The following is a 16,338-nucleotide window of genomic DNA, read 5'->3' on the forward strand; positions in this document are numbered from 1 at the left end:
GAGAACATGCTGCTGCTCTCTGTTTTGATTTTTTCATTCCGGGTTTTCCCTGCCAATTCCGGTTCGTTGGGGGAAAACTCTCTCGGCCGGGCTCGGGGTTCGTGAATGCTTGGATAGCCGACGAGGTTGGGATGGTCCACATCCTAGCGGCCACTACGCCAAACGCCTTATTTTAAGTGCTAGTGCCGTGCCGAGCGGATGTACTGGGCGAGCGTTCCTCGAATTACAAGATTGACCACGCTTCTTCCGGTGCACTGGGTTGTTTGCAATCGTCGTTTCTCTGAACATTGGGCATCAGCAGTTTCGCAAACAATTCAATAAAAAAAAAGCGAAACAGCCGGAGCAAGTTTCGTAAAGACAAGGTTTCAGTTCCGCTTCTGAGTGGACTAGTAGGCTGAGCATAACTTGGTGATTTCGTCAATCGTAGTAGCGTGGTGGTGGATCCTGTAGTGACATTGTGTGGCGCGTTCTTGGCCCTTTTTGTTGGCGAATTCCCTTCCCTTGCCGCTAAGTGCCGCAATAAGTGCGACGTGTGATTTAGTGCTTGTGCTTGCAGAGTGTCCATGCGCGTCTTTACTCGGTGGCCATCTATAAATCCGTGCGATGTGAGAACGAGTGAGTACGTGGCAAGTGGTGTGATTCAATTACGATTGTCAGATTACGATTCCCGATCTTCGGTGCACGTTTCTTCGACATTGAGATCTGCTCTCATTCACTGACTTCAGCCTTCCGCTGGCGTGGTATCGCGGTGTTTCGCAGCGACTCGACCATCGAGTGGCAATCGGGAAGCATAGGTCCAATTATTTTCTTTTCCTGTGCTCGCTCGACATCCCACGCTGGGTTAGGTAAAGGATCAAACGATTTCGCTGGCCAGCCCCATTCGCAAAGAGCATCAGCGGAGTAAACAAAAGGTAGAGAGATTCAGGAGGAGAGCGAGATAAAATCGGGGAAAAACGAAGAAAATTAAGTGAGAAGTAAACAAACAGGAGAGAGGACCAGGAGTTCGTTTGCCAGCACACCAACACATCCTGCAGCGGAGCGAGTAGTACACGCATACTATCTCGGTGACTCGTTGCCTCCGTTACTCAGCCACCACCGACGCCAGGCGCCGCCTGTAATCAATTGGGTAAGTGCACGTTTCAATATCGTAATATAAAAGTAATTTAATTTAACGGATTTTAATGAATGCCAGTAAAAAGGCTACGCCATTTCCCACCGGCACGCTCCCGAAGGCTGTAGAGCGTGTCCCCGAGATACCGCATTTGAAAATTAACTGACTGTTGGGAAATGGGAGGAAAAAGTCGTTAGAAGCGAAACGAACGAACGAACGAACGGCGGTTGCTGTAGGTTGGAAAAGCACCGGGGTTGGGCACGATTTACGCTTTCCCAGTGCACGCGCCGTACTGCCTCACAGCAGCAGCACCAGGAGTGAATTGTAATGGGTGTAAAATGTCACTATAACGGACCGTGGAATGGGGCCGGTGGACGTCCGGGAAATGGAATGATCTAGCGGCGGGAAATTGTTTTTCCCTTTTATTTACCTCACCGCACGCTTCGATCGCACTGAAGTGACAGACGGGAGGATGCGGAAAAGTCGCGGCTGGTACTCACCGGCTTCGCGCAATGTTGCTGCATCCAGCAAGATGGTCTTCCTTTTCTGTTGTTTATTATGCTGTTTTGAACAGTTGTATATAAGAAGCAGGATATTGCTGCAGCCGATTTTGATTGCTAAATCTATGTCTGGTTTACTTTTGTAGCAGTTCCTGTACCTTTTAAGCGATCTAATTTCATATCACCGAATTTATTAATCCTAAATCATATCAAACTGATGCTAAAACGCAAGTGGATATTGAAGGATTTAAGAAAGTGCATTACACATACGTACCATAGAAATATTTTAATTGACTTCGGCTGGAACATTTATCTACGCATGAAATTTCATTTTCAATGTCATGTCCGTTATGCTGCACTCTTTTTAAATCATGTGTATGGCGAACAAATTTTATGAATACATCGTTTGGATAATGTGTTGTGGTCCTGGACGGCTTACCTTAGACATCGTGCGCCCATGATAACGCTGGACGTTGCTAACTGAAAGCCGGCCCTCAAAGGAAGGCACGTTGACGTTTGGCAAAACATATCATCGAGAATAGGAAGTAGCGTAGTCAACTGATGTATGCCTGTAATTTTCACTATACAATTTCCAATATCAAATAGTACTTTAGTTTTATTTAAAAATCATTCCTAAGAAAGAAGGAACTTATTCCCAAACTAGCGTATTCCATGGGAATTAATTTGGAATAGTTATTGTAGATGTTTAACACTTTAAACTATTGACTGAACAATATATCAATTAGCTATTTAATATTCTGCTCCATACACTTTTGTGAGATGTTTTATATATTTTGAATCACACTGCAATATGAAAAGTGCTTACACAATGTCATATTTTCAATAACTATTAAAGTAAAGTATGTATTCGCGAACACCACCAACATTCAGCAATAAGAACCTTAGTGACACCTTTTCTAAGGACACAAATACCCCATCAACACATCATCGGCATCGTTTCATCGCATATATACACGCACCAACTTCCATAAAACAGCGAATTCCAATACCCTAAACCACCCCATTCCCTCCCAACGGGTGGATGGTTCCTTCGTCCAACGAGCACGACCAGAGAGGGAAAGAGAAAAGAGACGACGATAGGATTAAATTAAGTAATAATAATAACGAAAATGGCTTCCTAGAAATGGCTGTGGGTGGGTGGGTGGGTGCAGCCTTCCCCTCGGCCCCCGCACGCACTCACGCATGCACGCACGCACGTTCCTCCCGTTTATCGTTTGTTTTCGTTTGGAAATCCTCACCAGCACCTTACCATCCAGATGCATGTTGGGTCGACTGCTGAAGGCGGCCACGGAACACCGAGCAGCAGGAGCGAAATAGGATGAATGATTGGCATTGCGGCTAACAATGATACACACATGCGAGCTGAGGGGTCGGTCTGCCTAACTTAATGCAGATTGAAATGGATTCGAACGATTCTGGCGAGTGAGGAAATGAAATAGAAAGTGTGAAAGAAATGTTGCAAAAATGAGATTTCCGCTACATCAGAGTGGAGTGGACTGCCAGCAATAGTTGTCGGTTCATGGTGGCTGATGGACATAATACAGATGCAGATGATTGACTTGCGTTAAAACAAATTAGCTTTGAATTCCGTGTTTGTTTCCATCGATAAATGTACTGTACAATCACTAAAGAATATTGTGACAATTACAGAAAAGCTACTGCATGGAACTGTTGTCCTTAAATGCAGAAAATATGTTTATTCAAAATCTCGGTTAATTTACTGGATAAGTTCTTGTGTTTCCTATGTTAAAACAAAAAGGATATAACATCAACCATTTGTTGTGCAAGGTACTATAAGTTACACAAAATATTTTCCATATTTAAATATTTTGACTCCAGACATTGCTGCGCTTTAGCGATCTCACTGTACCAACCAGTATACCCGACGTTGACGGGAGATTCTGGGCCACGTGCGGCGCGCGCGTCGAACTCTATCGGTTTTCCCCGACGTCGTCCGCCCACCGCTCGACCGAAAAGGTTCCCAAACTGGCGCTGTCGAGTAAAAGTGGTCTCCTTCGCTGTTACAGCAACCTTTCCTCTCGTTTCGCCTTTCTTCTGCCCCCCCCCCCCCCCCACACTTATACGATCCCTGCGATTCCTTAACCCCCGTCCGTCGTGCCGCTCCTTCTGGTCGCATCTGGTCTGCTGCAGAGTAATGGCCTTTTTTCCGACGAGGACCGCTTTTTGCAATCACTTGATTGCCATTTTCCGAAAACACTCCCTGGGTTGGCTAGCTCGCTTTCTCTCGCTCTCGCGTCTCGCTCTTCCCGCCTATCTATAGTCGAAGTGGTTCGCGATTTGGGCGGCTGAGTTGGGGAGTATGGCGTATAAGTTTAATGGAATTCTTTAGGTGTAGGTGTATGGATTGGTTTTGGTTGATGTATCCTGCGTTCCTTCATCCTGTACAAGACTTACCTACTACCGACGCACGACACCACCAGGAAGATTCTTTCTGAGCAACCTCGATGCAAAGAAGTGCCCTGCCCAAGAGATAGCAACAGATCCGAAAACAATAGCATTCCCAGGGCAACGCTAAATACCAATAGAACTCTTAAAAGCTTTTATTCTAATAGCACACACTGTTCAACACTGCGCGTTAGTCATTGATTCGATCGTAACACTCGTAAGTATAAGTTTGATATAAAGTATTGTCGATAATTTCAAACAATGTAATGTTGTGCAGATCTCTTATTTCAATTGCTTAAGTATGAAGCGAGCTTATGCAATTTACAAATTTACATTCCAATATTCGCAGCGAAGTAAAATTTAAATTTCGATCCAATTAGTGCTTATTGCAGCCGCCAACGATGATGATCAGAACCTTACGAGTATTAATCAATGATTCAAATTTCAACGCTCAAATATTAATAGGTGCAAACTACATGGCAGAATGCTCATTATAGAATATTTCATGTGCTTGGAGCACCATTCGCACAAACTTCTGCTCAAGCAAGCGGAAACATTTGCTCGTTGCTTGATGGATGAACGAGAAGGTAACCGTCCCGTAACAATTTCGTGAGACGTTTTTCGCTTAACGCTCTGCTCTGTTTTGATCATCGGTCGTAAAATTTTAATTAAGATCATCTACCCATCTCTGACATCTGTTACAGCGATGTTGCGAGACGATAAAGCAAGACTGCAAAAATAGCCACATTTCAACAAACATAAATTTCAATTCCATTAATACATTTGTACTATACCTTTTTCTGCTGCTTTCGTGCATCTTTGGTGCACAACTGTTCATATCACATTTGGTGCAAAAGAGCGTGTATTTTCTATTTGCAAACTCGCAAACTTTTATCATTTTATAATATCAAAAATTATTTGATCAAGTAATGCGTGAAAAATTGCTGGCAATAGCGGTGGAGGGTGAGTTGGTACACTGTTCTACAAGCCTGTGAGACAAGCTAACGAGTTGCAAGATGTAAGATTTATTGAGGCTAACGAGAAACCAATACGGAGCGTACTTTGTTAACATCTGCACCTAATAGTAAACGAATGTCTGTAAAATGATTGATCAGTTTGCTGAGAAGCTGAGGGTGAGTGTACCTTAAAAAAAATAGTCGACGGAAACGAACCAGAAACATTTCACATCCAAACTTTTCCGTCAGTTTACATATTACTGCTGGATCTATCTCTACCATTATTCGTTTGCATCTGGTTCACCCTTGTCTGTGTAATAGATTCCACATATTCATATCTGATCAGGCAAAGCATCTCATTTCCTTTTTTTTTTATTCCCTGAGGCGTATGTTCGTAATTGTGTTTTCATGCCGAAAGGGAGCACATGGAGAAGTGCCATTCAATGTTATGCCAACCCATGATAAATGCCTTTTTAACCACCAGACAAAAGTATCGTTCAGTAATCGCATAGCTTAAAGGCAAATTGAACTCATATCTTGCACCTTTAGCAATTAGTTGTACTATTCTGCATCATTCGGTCATGAACTAAACTGAATGCATAAAAGTATGTTCAGGTTTCTAAGTTTTTTTTTTCTTTTTTATTATTGACAGGTATTCGAGTATTTTATTAACGAACTATTGAAATTATTTCTCCAAGATTGAACGACTTCTAGCAAAACATGCTAGCTCAAACTCGAAAAGTAACTGGAAAAATGATTGAGTGTATCAGCAAATGGTGTTTCTTATCAAGTCCCCAGTACCATACGTCTCGATTAAGCCGTTCGGCTCTTCTACCATATCTCGCTGGGAGGGACAGTCTCCAGCCGTTTGTCAAGCTATCTGATGGCTTCGGGTATTTGTTTTCCGACGCTGAGAGACCATTGCTATCACAGTGCCGGGCATGTGCTGGGGAGCCGCGTACCAGGGCAGAAGTGAAAAGAAATTTGTGTGCGTAAACGAACTGTTACAAGTAATTAGACAACTTTTAATTGATTTTCTTTCGTACCATGCCACTAGCAGGTCGGCAGCCCCAACCGGCAGTAAACGCACAGTTTGCAAGAACATCTGAGACTACAACATGACAAAACCGACAAGAACCGACAAGCTGTATCAATCAATTCCGCAGCATTGCTTGTGATGGCGCATGTTTTGCGTACACCGTTGTATCCGATGGCTGGTGTCCAAGTTTGTTATTTACAAATAAAATGTCGTATGAAAGACGACCACTTAGCGGCACAAAGATATCTGTTCATTCAGGGGGAAGGATCTTCAAAACTAGTGTTGATCGGTCGATGGCTTCGTTGTCGATGACTTGTACGTTTGTACTCGACTAGTCGACAAATATGATATTCCCGACAGAGCACAATCGATTTTCTTACGAGCAGCCAATGTCCGTTCGTAGCTGGAAAAGTGGAAATGCTTGTTAGATAAACAGTCCTGGCATGCGCATGGTTTTCAACTTCATCTTACGTTTCAAAGGAATTTTTCCAGCCATTTTGTTCACAAACTAATCGTCACTGCATGGCGCTGGATGTATAATTCAATTTAATTAACGTAATTGCTCAAAGTACTACGCCTATGTTATTGGGACGTGTCCTTCGTGCCATTCCATTGCACGCCATCGTCTTCACCATCATTTTTAAGCAGCCTTACCTAAACAGCGCCGGTCCTTAGGGTTCTCCGCACAACCGCGATTGCAGTGTACTGTCACGATGAATGTCTACGGTTTTTCAGCGAGCCAGCAGCACAGCTCGTCGTGGCTGTGTTTTGTGCTAGGTTGCCTATTAGGCAGCGCCTCGTAGCTGCATGCTAATTATATTCATTGGCCTTTCCGGCCCCGACTAGCGCTGGACGGAGTCGTCGCAGCTCATTTCTGGCTTCGTGGTTCCTGTCCCCATTAGCATCCTTCCTTTTACTGGGCGGCCCTGATATCCTGCCTAAGCAACCTCCCTCCTCCTCTCGCCCTCCAGCTTCATTGTAAACAAAATGGTTCTATTTTCATGCGATACTCGTTTGGCAGCAAAAGAAAAAAGTGACACTGCACGAAGTGCTAATAAGCTCCAAACAGTGCGGAAAGTGGGTACAGTAGCACAAACAGGCAAATACAGCAGCAATACTCGCAGCGATGGTAACACCAACCAGTAGCCAGGCGCAATGCAATCGCCAAAAAGAAACGATGGCACTCTTGTTGGGAGATCGGGTGCATCAGCTCTTGGCAATCGGACTTGCCTTCTCGGTGTTGTAGAAATGGGAAGCAAAACTAACTAACTAACTCGCTAACTAACTATCCAACAACAAGCTCAAACTATATGTGAATGTTTGGCACCCGTATGCGCTCCTTACACATTGGGAGAGGTGGGCGGAAGAAGTGGCTTCCGTTCGTCGAGTTTTCCTACCCACTAATGGCTAATGGTTTTCAGGCGAAAGGAAGCAGAGTCCTAAGCAGTTTCTGCCTATTGCATGCACATCAGCTGGTGCCACTGCTGCTGCAACAAGGACTGATTCGTTTTGTTTGCACTTTTGCTAAAACCGTCTTAAAATTAGTAAGTTAGTGAAGGAATTTTGAACACTACATAATTATTATTTTTTTTAACATATATAATGACGAACGAGCCGTATTGTCTGTTGCCATTCCTGACAGACGATAACAATCCACAAGCATAGTTTGTGATATTTTAAAACAGTTCAAGTTAAGATACCTTATCTTTTACAGCCAACACCCAAAGACAATGTAAATTTAGGTGAAACAATAATAAACCAACTTAAAATTTAAGTAAAATATATAAGAACACAAAGCGAACGCGAACGCACAATAAATTCTATCTAAGCCGACAAACATTTTCGGCGCAAGTGTAAAAAAATACGCTTTTTTTTTTTAAATGCGGCCATTAACAAATCATCTACTTGTTTACTCCAGCATACGCGTCAGCATACTCCAGTGCTCCGAAATGGCAGTATGGAAAGTGCAACCCACGTGGCGTTTACCCCGTCTATCACTACCCCCTTTCTCCTGACTCGACCAAAACATGCTCGAAATAAACCGAGCATTCCGCTTTTCATTGCACGAGCAGCACAGCGAGATACAAGCATGAAGACCAAAACAAGCACCCTTGCTGGTTCTGACAGAAACGAAAGGGGGAAACGGATTGTACTCAGAACAACAAAAACAACAACAACAAAAATACCCCACATACACATAAAAAGCACACAGTTTAATTATCTGATAAACATTACTGCTATAAATTAGTTTTAAATAGCATGATTTTTATCGGTACCCTTTCTAATTACAAGTTGGATTTTTTGTGGTTGAAGGATGAGTGTTAAATTAAATTTGCTTTATCTCTTTAGTATCGCCCATCCCCTGTATAATGTTTTGTTCGCTTTCTTACAGTAAATTTAATATTATTGCGTTTCTATTTTTCATAACAATTTACCAATTTATAATAATTTAACATAACAATAAGCTTTTTTTATATATTTTACAAATTGAAAGGACTCTTTGTTGGTTATTTTGGCTACTTTTCCTTTGAACCACATAGTGGAAACATATCCTTTGCTGGCTGTCACGCTGTACACCCGCAGTTTCGTAGTGGAACAGAAAGCAATTTAGCCTTCCTGTACCGGGCGGCAGCAATGATTCCTTTGCTGACTTATTCGTTTGTTTTGTTTTTAATTAGTTTTGCCAGCTATTGATTTTCCGCAGATTGACCGAGGTAATCGTGCATGTCGGGTGTGGGTGCAGGTGCCGCCCCGGAAACATCCACATAGAGTCGCCACCACATGTGCACTGCCATTGTCTCCGGGATCACCAACACGAATGCTGGAGCACTGCAGCCGGGACCGGGACATTGCTTTCCACTCGGGGTCTCTGGTAGCCAGAAATTAACTCCTTGTTTTCCTTATAATGGAGGTCATCGCGCAAATCAATGCGCAACAATGCTATCTGCGCCTATCGTTGCTCTGGTTCCATGGGGCATATTACGATGATAAGGTGGAACAGATATGAAATCAAGGGTTTTATTTTAAGTGATTGTAAGGCTTATTTTCAAAATGCCAGTCCTATCTGATAAAGCTTGCTAGCTTGTAAACTAGAGTGGGTTCGATGGACTCCGCTCGGCTTTCCATTGCTTATCCCCGTGTATTCAATTAGCTCGATTGCTCATCTCCCGTATCTGTTGATTTTGAATATTCGAAGTGGGTGGTCTGGTCTGCCCACTTCTAATAGCCGCCCACCAAACACTGCCGGGTTTAATTCGTTCATCTGTTCGATTTATTTTGTTTTAAATAAAAGTTGAGCCAATTTCTAGCTCCTCGAAGCATTGACCGAAAGCGTAGAGCGAACGGAATGTGATGCATATTAAAATGGATTGAAAATAATAGAACCCGCCCTGTGCACAAAAGGAATGAGCAAAGTTCGGGAATTTCTCTAGCGACACATTCAAATTGACCAAAGCTCAATGGATACCGTGCGGTGAGAGGGCCACCGTGACCAAAAAAGAAAAAAAAGAATGTGGAAAACACATTTCGATGACGATTGCCAAAGACCGACCGGTTCAGCACCAATTTCTGTCCTCGCTGCCATCGCTTCGCAGCAGTGGAACTGTGTTTTGTGCCATTTGGCGGTGCACCTCGTCGGCTGGTTCTCGTAATGTTATCGCTAAACCATTTTCATTCCACTTTCCGCGCTTTCCGCATTCTGCAATCGTTGCGTTGCACCAGCCAGCCAGCCGTTCGCCGCCAAATCTGCCCAACAATCAATTCCCTCGCTACGGAACGGTACAGTGGCCCTCGCTTTGGGTCATGTTTTGCCACGAATAGAAATTTTAATGTCACTCTGTGAGCCCGTGTGTGGATGTGTGCGTGAGTTTGGCTGGTTGAAAAACAGGATAAAGTGTACCGACAACGATTACGGCGGCGACGCAATCACCCAACTCCACTCCTACCCGGGGGGGGAGGCCCGCCTGGAGATGCCCACCGAAAAGTTTCCAAACCATTCCCAGCAAATCGGCACGCGCCGTCATCACCCACTCCCGGCCCAAAAAGGGATGCAAGAGTGAGAGAGAGAGCGAGAAATAAAAGAGAAGTTCAGGGTGGCTAGGAGGACGCAGCCCCAAAAGCAGCCAAGCGGCTCACGAGCTGACGAGCGACGCCGGCCGGCATCGAAAGGGATCCTCCTCCCGGCTTTCCCCGTAAAACCGGGCCAGATCGTTTTCATTCAGCGTCGAGGCGTGTTGAGTGTTTGAACGACGAACGAAAATGGCTTGAAATAGCTTTCAGAGGTGCTCTCCGTCGTACACCAGTCCACTCTTCCTACTCCAACCGACGTTCCCGTTCATCGCCTACATCACTTCACACCCTTCCCCCCCCCCCACGGAGAGCAACAGCAGAGTGAACACGGAACGGAACGCGATGGCTCTTGATAGTATCTCGAGATTGTAGCAACAGTTTAATATTATTAAAATGCTTCATTTTGATTCCAAATATTATTTTATAACTTTCTTTCACCACCGTGGCCTTGCCTTGGCTCCTTGCCTGATTGTAGATCGAGCCGAGCAGGGAGCGAGCGCGGTTCAGTTCGGCAGCCGCCAGGATCGTGGTGAAGGTGAACAACTTTTTTACTCCAGACCCCCCTTTCACCACGCGCTAAGCTGTCCTGATTGTCAGTCGGTCAGGACCGGCGGTGGCATTTCAGGTGGCACTTAATTTTATCAAACATTCCTGTGGGGAAATTTTCAAATTCACCATCAACTTTCGTTATCATCTTTCCAAGTAAAGGGAGAAAGTGTGTGCGTTTAATGTGTTGTGCATGATTGTGGAGAACTTTACTAAACAGCTTGACATTGCCGTGGCGCATGAGCTTTCGATACGTGGCAATTTAATGGTTAAAATTCATAATTCCCAGCCAACCTTCGAATCCAGTTGGGCAAAAATGCGAATGTCGTGGGGCAAAAGTGCGATCCTTTAAAATGCAGCAGTTATTCACGAATTCATGTGTGCAGTTTCAGTGTTTTTCAATCTTTGCTCTTTCTTTAGTTCTTTGAGATTAATTGAACTATTTTTTTACGTTTACTGGATCAGTTTCACTGTTTTTCTGCTTGCTGTTTAGACTTCTCTTTAGATTTAGATCTAATATTTCCTTGAATGGCGCGCTGATAATAATTTCAGATCGCTGGTGTCCTTCCTGTCTTTGCTGTAGCTCCTCTCGTTTCGGCAGAGCCTAATTGTTGCAAAGGATACAAGATCCGTCTGCTCCATGGACATCGGTACGGTTGAAGTTGAAGTGCTCTCTGAGTACATTTTCTCAAGAAATTCCAGGACATTTCAAAGAGAAATTAAGAGCGGTTTATGCTTCTCCCTGCAATCAGCATGTTAATTGGAAGCATAAAAAGATGTCCAATAGGCAATTGAAGATGTTGAATTTGGAGGAGCAGTAGAATTAGTTATCGAATGAATGTGGCATATGCGAATCAATATTCAATGGCTGGTTATCAGTTTTTGAAGTTTTCGTTTTACAGGTGTCTGATTATTTGATAGTTTCACGAATTCTGTCAATGAAAACAATGAATCAATGAAAAAACAAATGCATGATTTTTCTGATTCGCACTTTTGCCCCACTATAGATTTTAGGGCTTTACACCAAATAACTCAAGATTGGGAAAACGTATAAAAGCGTGTAACACTCCATTTGATAATCATTGGTAGTAGCTACAAAAAGCATACTAACACTTTTACGAAAACTATTACTTTGTTTACTAAAACGCGTTTACCGCGCGTTAGAATATTACAATATTTAGACGAAAAACAAACAATGAATGAGGTAATTAATTTGAGCACTCGCATTCTGCAAAGGAGTGTATACGTGTGAAAATGAGTTATTTAATGCTTTACTAATCCATGTATAAGTTGCAAATTTTACGGTACTCTGTGCTCAAAAAACCTCAAATCGCACTCTTATCCCACCTTATTCTACTTGTTGCTTATTAGGAGCTGATGCTTCACTTTTACTGTTGATAATGCAGCGAACCTTGGTACCATTCTAGATCCAGAAACTCACAAGTCGTTTACAGACGATGACAAATGTCAGCATCAAAGATAATCGTCCCAATTGCACGACCGGAAGAGGCTGGAAGAACAGAACCAAACGGATCTCTGCTCGCAGCACGCTCTCATTTCTCATCAAAATTCCTACAATATGAACACAACTGCAACAGCAGAACTTCACGGGCAGAATTTATTATATTATTTGCATACTTGCTCGGAGAAGCGTGAAACGTCGTGAATCGCTCTCGATTGTCGGCCAGCGGTCGACCACCATCGCCATCGCCAGCACCATTGCCCTGGTTGTTGGAAGCTCGCTTCCAATTTTCATTCCCTCTCCTCCGGCCCTCTCCTCGCCAGCGCCCACTTCCTCCGTCCCGTCGGGATGGGTCTCGCCTCCGGATCGGAGTCTGGACGGGGATCTGCAGTTACTTCCGTTCCAATATTCCGTTGCCATTGTCCATCCAATCTAGTCGGAGGGATATAACCGTATCGGATTCGCTTTTTATCGTTGCTCCATTCGGTGTCCTTCGGTCACCCGGACTCATGGGGTTAGGGGGGCAAATCCAAAAGGCGCCGGTTGTTTTGCCCCCCCCCCCCTCCCCGTCCCGGCTTGGACTGCGTTTGGAGTCGCATAAGCGTCTTATGTGTGGTTGGTTGGATTTGCAACCACGTGGCGCACCAGACTGGGGCACACGCTGGTGAATGCGCACGGTGAACGAGTTGCCTCCACCAAACACAGACACACCACGACGCTCACGAGCATCTAATAGTGGGCGGAGAGGAAAAGGGAAATCAATTTAATATTTTTCCATTTTCAATTTTCTCGATGTGTGTCCACTAGCTTTCCTACTACTCCGCTTCCGGACCATCGTCATCGTCATCATCATGGAGCATTCGTTCCATATTTTCTCCCTCGCAAACCGCCGGTTTGCCCTCACATTCCGTCCCCATGGCCATTTTGGTGGAAGTTGATCACGAGCGGTACAATATATCTGCATCTTTCCATCACGCTGGTGGTGGTGCTTGGTTCCCCTGTCTCCTCATCGAGTTCTCGATCCCTCTGCGTACCAATACCAATTTAACGGAAAAGCGATGGGGGAAAAATCCAGGATTTCTTAGTTTATCACTCATGCAACTCGAGAGAGAGAGCCACTCACGCCTACCCTCCCTACGCGCCTGCACAATACGAATCGAATTCGAAACGGGCCGGCACGCGGGCGGGGGGGGGGGGGGGACCAAGACAATCGCCGAGACCAATTCCAGTGTTTGTCCAAACATGACTACGGAGACCTTTTCCCCGGGCGTCTTACAACTTGTAATGGATTCGGGCGCGGCGGAAATTCATTGTAGTTGTTATTAATTTTTCGAAAAGGGATAAGACAAAATACAGATATGCCAATTGGATTGTCATACGTCAACCAGAAGCGCTGGATCATGTAAATGGAAAATTATGATTACTCCAAACCATCCTACAAGACCTTTGCCAGGAATTCATCGTTTTTTTTTTGGGTAATAAGTCTTTTCGTATTTTGGCAATAGATGTGTTTGGAGCCGTCTATCTCCACCGTTATAAATCACATTATGTCTTATCATACCACGTTGTTTTGAGGGACATTTGATGTATATTTTAATCAAAACAAAACAGAATTTGGAGCAGTGGGCAAAAAGTTATAGCTGTTCAAAGATGTGTGAAAATAGTGAAGAAATTTGCTATATTTTGATTTTTTTCTAAAAAAAAGGGAGAAATGCCACGCAAGCCTCCAATTAAATTTGTGATGTTTACGGGGACGATGCTGAATCAGTTCGTGTAGCATAACGATGGTTCGCGCGCTTCCGTTCTGAAAATTTTGATGTGAAAGATGCACCGCGCTCTGGTCGACCTATCGTTGCTAAAGTCGATGAAATTATTGAAGGATAGACCAGGATCGTCACATAAGCAGCCGTGACAACGCTAAGGAACTAAACATTAACTATAAAACGGTTTTGAACCATTTATAAAAGGGTGGCTACAAAAAAGAGCTTAATGTTTGGATACCGCATGAATTGTCAGCGAAAATTTAATTGGACCGAATTAACATCTGCGATTCTTTGCTGAAACGGAATGAAATCGAACCGTTTCTGAAGCGAGTGGTAACAGGAGATGAAAAATGGATCAATTACGGCAATAACGTGCGAAAAAGATCATGGTGCAAGAATGCAGAAGCTACACAAACAGTCCCAAAGCCAGGATTGACGTTATGCTGCCTGTTTGGTGGGATTGGAGTGGAATCATTCATTATGAGCTACTCCAGCCTGGTCAAACTCTTGATTCTAGACTATACTGTGGCCAATTGATGAGATTGAAGCAAGCAATCGACGAAAAACGGCCAGAATTGGTCAACAGAAAGGGCATCATCTTCCACCATGACAACGCTAGACAACAGACATCTTTGATGACTTGGCAAAAAATGGGAGAGCTTAGCTCGGAGTTTTGATGCATCCTCCATATAGCCCAGACCTTGCACCATTGGATTACCACTTGTTTGGTTCTATGCAAAACTCCCTTAGTGGAGTACCGCTACTTTCAAGAGAAGCATGAGAAAACCTCGTGTCATAGTTTTTTAACGATAAACCACGGAGTTTTTACACTAAAGGAATTATGTCTTTAGCCGAGAAATGGCAAAAGGTGGCTAACCAAAATGGCTAATTTTTGGTTGAATAAAGTTGCTCAAAACTAAAAATATATCCCTTTGAAGTTTTACTCAAAATACGAAAAGACTTATTACCCAACCTAATATTAGGACGGACGAGCCGTATGTTTAAGGAATTCATCGTTGATTGTCGTTGAATTATAGAAGCGGATCCTTCAATTTCGCCACGATGCAACGAAGTAGAAGACTTCTTAGAGCAAACTACATAACACAAGAAGCTGAATTAAGTACTTGTGCTTCGGTTGAGTATAAGATATAATATTCAAGGGCGAAATGCTGCCACACAACTCCAAGGAAACAGATTGACAAATTGATATAACCTAAGCTGATAAACTCGTACATGCGTCTGCACTGAGGAACCCCTGAGCTGGCCGGAACTGCAGAACTCGGAAAATGGAATATCAAAATAAGAATTGGTGTACGTTCCGTCCGCTCGCACGATGCGACTCGAAACTGCATCATCGCCGGATCCCGCAATCTTCGAATGGTTCTGGTCCATTACCTCGTGTCCGGACCGGCGGCGGTCAAACTGCCGATTGCATGTGTCACCCACGTACACATATCATTTCCGGAAGGATCATCTTTCCATTAAGAAACTGTCCGACGACGAAAATGGCTCGTCTTCCATTTTGCCAAGCCTGCCAGGCCGCTGATGCGATCTCCGACAGCAAAGTTGACCTTTTTCGACGTATTTCTTCACTCTTACTTAAATTCTCGAAGACAAGTTATATCAATTGTACGAAACAGTGGTTGTTTGACGAGTAAAACAATTGTAATCGTATCATTCGTACTAAACCATCTTCACTGTCAATTACAATGTTGCTGCGTATCCCCATTGGGCTGTTATTATCCCTGGCTTGTTGTTAATTAATTTACGTCACCTGTATTACCGCCCTGCCTAGGGTAGGGTAACAGTGTATTTCGAATTTTAATTGAATTGTTTACCATCTTGACCATCTTGTTGAGGCGTAGCGCGCGCTGATGGCGGTGGCCACAACACGAAACCTCAGTTAATTAATATCTTACGCGCATTTCGCAACTTATCATACGCATACATCAATCAAGCTGGCAACCTCGAACGCATGCGAAAGTCCGTCAGCACTCAGCCGTCCGTCCGTCCGTCGATCCGTCCATCCGTCCGTCCGTGAGGCAATCGGTTCCGCAGCCAGGTCGCATCGATGAGATCGCATTGACGGCTCCCCAAACCCTTTTAGCATAAGTACAGTGAGTAATCCTTTGCAAAGACCCACACATACACATGTGGCTGTAGTGTGCACGAGTGCCTAAACGAAGTCTGCAATGATGCAAACCCGCTTCGCTATGGCGGTGGCGAGCGGATGCCGGGGGTTTGGTAGGGTGCAAAGCAATTATGTCTCGTACACTGGAAAGTAATTGAACGAGCCCGCATTACTCGAACCCCCCAAATGTAATTAACTCGAGTGCATGACGCGATTTGCATTTTAATTGCAAAGATGCCAGCTTACCCCAACCCACATTTGGCCAGTAAGCCAGGAGGGGGGCGCCAGTATGCCCACCAGTATGTTCCGTCCATCGTGTACTCTCCGGTTGCACT

At 44.1% G+C, this 16,338-nt stretch overlaps 1 protein-coding gene across 2 annotated transcripts in view; it reads left to right on the forward strand.

The window, feature by feature from the left end:
• The first annotated feature begins 287 nt into the window (after window positions 1-287).
• Window positions 288-16,338, forward strand: part of LOC126577872 (LIM/homeobox protein Lhx1-like) — an 86,476-nt gene continuing 70,425 nt past the window's right edge. For both annotated transcript variants that reach the window (XM_050239871.1, XM_050239872.1), the window contains exon 1: window positions 288-1,126. The gene's annotated coding sequence lies outside the window, so the exon portion shown is untranslated. The remainder of the gene's footprint in view (window positions 1,127-16,338) is intronic.

Source organism: Anopheles aquasalis, chromosome 3 (assembly GCF_943734665.1).
Source record: "Anopheles aquasalis chromosome 3, idAnoAquaMG_Q_19, whole genome shotgun sequence".
Classification (NCBI taxonomy): domain Eukaryota; kingdom Metazoa; phylum Arthropoda; class Insecta; order Diptera; family Culicidae; genus Anopheles; species Anopheles aquasalis.